We start from the raw sequence: 6,096 nt of genomic DNA, 5'->3' as shown, positions 1-6,096 counted from the left end.
TCTATGCATTTTGCTGTTAGGTTTTGTGTTGCCTGACATTTACTGTAGAAGAAATGGAACTTTCACTTAAGACAGATGTTCTAGCTGCAGGTGGTGGCGCACACCTGTAGCCTCCGTCCTCGGGAAGGTTGAATCAGCATTGTTTCAACTACAAAGCCACCCTGGGCTACATAATCTAAAACTAGTCCCCTGGGATGCAGAGTGCAATTCTGTCTCACTATATACCAACAAAATACTTTATAAATATGGAGAGCATAGGCGCCATCAGTCTTCTCAGAACAAAGGTGTGTGAGCCATGCTCTGTTCCTTACTTTTCTGCTGCTGTGGCAGAATATCCTGGCAACCATACTTTGGAAAGAAAAGAGTTCCAGAGCGTGCAAAGTTCATTATGGTAGAGAAAGCCCATCAGCAGAAGCCCAAGGCTAACCTGGCAGTCAAGAACAGACAGATCACATTTCCTATGCACGCTGGAGGCGGGAGAGGGGAAGGAGGAGAAGGAGAAAGAGGAGAAGAAGAAGGGGAAGAGTAAGAGGGACCAGGTTATAAAACCTCATATCCCACCAACAGGATGCGCTTTCTCCTGCAAGGCTCCTAGAGGTCCTATAACCTTCCCAGGTGGAGAGCAAATATTCATGCCTGTGAGCCTTCAGGGGACAATCCGTGCTGAAAGTACAGCACATGCATGCACAGGTGACTCCTCTGTCATCAGATATCTGCACGTGCGCAGCAATGGTCTGATGTCTGCTTTCAGCAAGCAGCATAGTGAGAAGTTAAACTTGTCTCACATCTAATGTTTTCAGTGACTTCTACTACTACCTTAGAAACAGACAGGCTGGGGTGAAGGATGCAGGTCACATGGAGACCTCTGCCCTGTTTACATGAGGTCCCGGATTTAGTCTCCACCATCACAAAATAACAAGAAAATAAAAACAGTACTCCACAAGACTCAACTATTCTTAGGGTTTTGTTTGCAATAAAAATCACCTTTGAAGATATAAGCCAGGCATGGTAATGCACACCTTTAATGCTAGCACTAGAGGGGCAGACAGAAGGCTCTCAGTGAGTTCAAGACCAGCCTGGTCTACAGAGCTAGTTACAGGTCAGTTAGGGCCACAGAGTGAGACCCTGTTACAAATAAATATACATTTAGATAAGTGGGCTGTAGCCCAGCTCAGTGATAGAGTGTTTGCCTAGCACTCAGGAGGTCCTGGGTTCAATCCTATTAGTGAAAAAAACAAGCAGAAAAGGAAATCATTAGGCAGTGTGGGTTGGCGAACATAAGATCTGTAAGTGGGGAAATAGCTGAATACAACAATTCTAGGAAGTTAAGGGAGAAGACGACTTCTCCCAAACGTATAGCCAAGCTTGCACTTATTTTTCTGACTGGATTACCTCTGGCAAGGGAGGACGATGAGGAAATGAATGAACCTATTAAGAATGTGTCCGGTGCTCCAGCCTGGAAATAGTCCCAGAGCTGTGAAGCCCCGCCAGCCTCTCAACTCTGTCCCGAGCAAAACGATGAGAGAGAAAATAACTTCCTGTTGTTATGTCTCTGTGGCTGTCATCCATGGAGCCCAGGAATCAAAACAAAAAGTAAAAACAGCAATGGAACATTTTCATGAGCATTCTGAGCTATTAAACATAGCTGGGCCGTTCTAGAAACTGAGCTATTTTGATGACCCCTCCTATTGAGACTGAACTAAGAAAAGAAATTCCTTCTTCCTGTAAGCTGACTTCCTCCTGACAATAAAGGCAAGGGTCAGGCAGAATTGTGCCACAAGAACAAATACGTACAGGTAAAGGTCACCTATACATGTCAGCATGACAAAAGTCCAAGTTCTGTGGCTTCATGTACCTAACCCATCCTTTACAAAAATGACCCTCAGGTAAGCTTAAATGTTCTAGCAGGAAATGTCAGTCAAGTTCCTAGAATCAGTTAACAAAATTCTTGTCAGTAAGCTCTCCACAAGAAGCAGTTGTTGACCTTAACCTAAAGAGCCATGGCAAAAGTGCGAGTCAGTGGCTTCCTCTGTACTTCCACTGTGAAGGGCTGCATAAAATTCCCTTCCAGGGCCAATGAGACACTCAACAAATAAGGATGCTTGCCGTCAAGACTGACAACCTGAGTTGGACCCCAAGATCCCACATTGGTAAAGGGAGTCAACTTATTCCCACTAGTTATCCTCTGAGACAGAGACAGAGAGAGGGAGGGAGAGGGGGAGAGAGAGACAGAGAGAGAGACAGAGACAGAGAGAGACAGAGAGACAGAGAGAGAGAGGAAGAAGAAGAAGAAGAAGAAGAAGAAGAAGAAGGAGGAGGAGGAGGAGGAGGAGGAGGAGGAGGAGGAGGAGGAGGAGGAGGAGGAGGAGAGAAGGAGGAGGAGGAGGAGGAGGAGGAGGAGGAGGAGGAGAGAAGGAGGAGGAGGAGGAGGAGGAGGAGAAGGAGGAGGAGGAGGAGGAGGAGGAGAAGGAGAAGGAAAAGGGAAGAGAAGAGAAGAGAAGAGAAGAGAAGAGAAGAGAAGAGAAGAGAAGAGAAGAGAAGAGAAGAGAAGAGAAGAGCAAACAGAAGCACTTGTAGCAAATCCTTTGAAAAATCACTACACGTTCCTGCAGACATCCTTTGATAGAGCTATGAATAAAGAAGATAGGATACCTGTGTTCAGTGGACTACTATTATTTGGTCTTTAAAAAGAGGGGCTGCCGAGATGGTTTAGTAACTAAGGAGTTTGGTTTCCTGCTCTGGGCACAGGCAGTTCACAACTCCAGCTCCAGGGAATTGGACACCCTCTTCAAGTACCCACAGACAGTTGCATGCATACAGACACAGGCACAGAAACATGAACATAAACAAAGATAAACTAAAACCTTTAAAGGAAGACAGGAAAACAACCCGTCAACATGCTATGATGTGGATGAAGCTTTGTGATGGATGAAGTTAAGTGAAAGGCAAACGCCATGATCCTACTGAACCAGGAATTTGCAGTGATACAATGCATAGACAGAGGCTGTGGTAAGCTCAAGGAAGGAGGAAAGGGCAGCTACCATCATTCAGCTGTGGGAGGGGTCTGCTGCATCTCCAGCTGTGGGAGGGGTCTGCAGCATCATCTTTCAGGATGGAAGCCTGAAGACTGGCTGCACCCAAGGCTAGTGTAGTTAAGTCCACCGAACTACACAAGGACGGTTCAGACTTGTGTTGTTGACCACAACTTTTATTTTTTCAGTTAAAAAAAATTATATCACAGGTTCATTAGACGAAATAATAAGTTTTATTGTTGCTCGCATATGTGCATACTTTGCTTTATTATGTATATATGTATATTAAAATAATAAAAGCATTAAAATATGAATGATGATTTATTAGAAGACAATCTACTCAGATCTTCGTTAGGACTTTTAAGACATTTTTATTTTATGTGTAGCTGCGTGAGCGTATGCCACTTTGTGCCAGACAGGCTATTGGATCCCCTTGGAACTAGAATCATGGGCAGTTGTTAACCATCTGACCTAGGTGCTCGGAACCAAGTTCTGGTCCTCTGAAAGATCAACAGGTTCTCTTACCCGCGAAGCCATCACTGCAGCTCAGATCTTCCACCATGTTGAAGAAGTGGAAACACAAGAGGTCAGTTAGTCAGAGGCTTCCACGGGATTCTGAACATGAGCTCGGATACCTCAGTAGTGTTACTGCTTGGAGCCAAGCCCTGATAGAATCTTGTCATTCTGCTCCCTTTGGCCAGTAAGAGAAAGACAATCAGGCAATGGGCGCTCCCTGGGTGTCTCATCATTCCTCTTGTATTGTCTGCCTGTCTGCCCTTGGGGTGTGCTGGCTGGGTTGAGTAGTGACCAAGAGTGACAGTGGTGGGCCAGGGTTGTGACTGAAGTCACAGCAACGTAGAGGGAGAGGCTGGAATGGAATGAAGATGCCCACTGCGCAAATATCTCAGGAGAAGCATGCCAAGAAGAGGCGCCATGGCCTGTGACGTCCGTAAAGTCGGTGAGCTCCGCACCACAGAAGCACAGCAAGGCCAGTGGGCTGAAGCCCAGGGAGGATGCTGAGCTGACAGGGCCGGACTGAGGAACCCACATTTGCTACTTTCAAGCAAAACCATTGGAGGATCTTATGTGAGGGAAGGGTGATTTGATAATTGGTTTCTATGCCATTGCTATTGTTTTATGAATGTGGAACCTGGGGCAGGCGTGACGAGTGTGAGCAGGGATGAGTTAGGAGTGTGAGCAGGGATGAGTTAGGAGTGAGGGCAGGGATGAGTTAGGAGTGTGAGCAGGGATGAGTTAGGAGTGTGAGCAGGGATGAGTTAGGAGTGAGGGCAGGGATGAGTTAGGAGTGTGAGCAGGGATGAGTTAGGAGTGTGAGCAGGGATGAGTTAGGAGTGAGGGCAGGGATGAGTTAGGAGTGTGAGCAGGGATGAGTTAGGAGTGTGAGCAGGGATGAGTTAGGAGTGAGGGCAGGGATGAGTTAGGAGTGGGGGCAGGGATGAGTTAGGAGTGGGGGCAGGGATGAGTTAGGAGTGAGGGCAGGGATGAGTTAGGAGTGGAGGCAGGGATGAGTTAGGAGTGTGAGCAGGGATGAGTTAGGAGTGTGAGCAGGGATGAGTTAGGAGTGAGGGCAGGGATGAGTTAGGAGTGAGGGCAGGGATGAGTTAGGACTGTGAGCAGGGATGAGTTAGGAGTGTGAGCAGTGATGAGTTAGGAGTGGGGGCAGGGATGAGTTTCAGGGCTGCAGCAATAGACAGGGCAAGAGAGAGTGGGCATCTGGGTCTAGGCTAGGGTAAAGAGAGAGACAGAGATAGAGATACACAGAGAGACAAAGAGACAGATAGGGAGAGAGAGAGTCGCATGCTTTGATAGTCAGCCCTACCCCCCATGGCCCACTGGGATTTCTCACTGATCCCTTTTCCCAGTGTTTCATGCCATGTGTCTGCCTCTCTCTCTCTCTCTCTCTCTCCCTCTCTCTCTCTCTCTCTCTCTCTCTCTCTCTACACGCGCGCGTGTGTGTGTGTCCTCTATGAGAGAGACATGTAATATTTATCTTCTGACGTGCTTATTTTCTAAAACATGAGACGCTCCATCCAATTTTTCTACAAAAACAATCCAGCCTCGCTCTTCTTCACTGCTGAAAAATACCCCATTGTAGCACAATTTCTTGAGAAGGGCTGGGCTCGTGCGGTTTTGAAAGGCTTCTACTAATGATTCTGGAAAGTTAAGAAGGGCTTGGGTAGTTTTCAATGTCTAGATTTCAGTTATAGATAAGCAGCCCGGTAAGTCTGAGCTGTCCTGTGTGGGTGTGCTGGGGGCTCTGCGGACACAGAGCCATGAAGAGCCACGCTTCCTGCTCTGCTCTGCAGGTTTTCCCGGGGACAGTCCTTGCACTGTGTTTCCTGTTGACAGTGGAGAAGTCAGGTTTGGCCTTGGCACATCAACTGTAGTACACAACGCAGGGAAAAGCAAGTTAAGAAAAAACAAACACAGGCTAACAAATGTGTGGGGCTGTGGGGGGCGGGGGAGGACAACGACTCACAGCTCTAGCAAAAAATGCAAAAGTGGAGCAGACATGTTGGGCCTCAGATCCACATAGATTTCCCCCACTGGTCTTCCTTCTTATCTACCATTACTTTACCTGCCCAGGATGCTGAAATATCGTGCTGCCCTCACAAAGACACAAACACACACACACACACTTACACACATAACTAAAAATAAAAAAATCTTTTTGCAAGGAAGCGGTAGTGGGAGAGAGATGACTCATGATTAAGAGCATGGAGAGGGCCACTGGGCCAGTGGCATGGTGGTGCACACCTTTAATCCCAGCACTCAGGAGGCAGAGACAGGCAGAGCTCTGTGAAGTTGAATTCAGCCTGGTTTACAGTGTGAGTTCTAGGGCAACCAGAAAAAACTCTGTCTCAAAAATAAAAAGACAAAATAAAAGGGGGGCAAAATCTTCTTGCACTATTGAACCCTTAAAAAGAATTTTACAAATCAGGCCATCGCTTCAGACATTTTAATTGCCTTCTAAAAATAAGTGCAAAGCTAAAGATATATTAACATTTTAAAATACAGTTGCCTGGCTAGAGAGAGAGAGAGT

This window comes from Mus musculus, chromosome 3, assembly GCF_000001635.26.
Source record: "Mus musculus strain C57BL/6J chromosome 3, GRCm38.p6 C57BL/6J".
Classification (NCBI taxonomy): domain Eukaryota; kingdom Metazoa; phylum Chordata; class Mammalia; order Rodentia; family Muridae; genus Mus; species Mus musculus.
The sequence above is the reverse complement of the archived record's forward strand: the minus strand, read 5'-3'. Positions refer to the sequence as shown.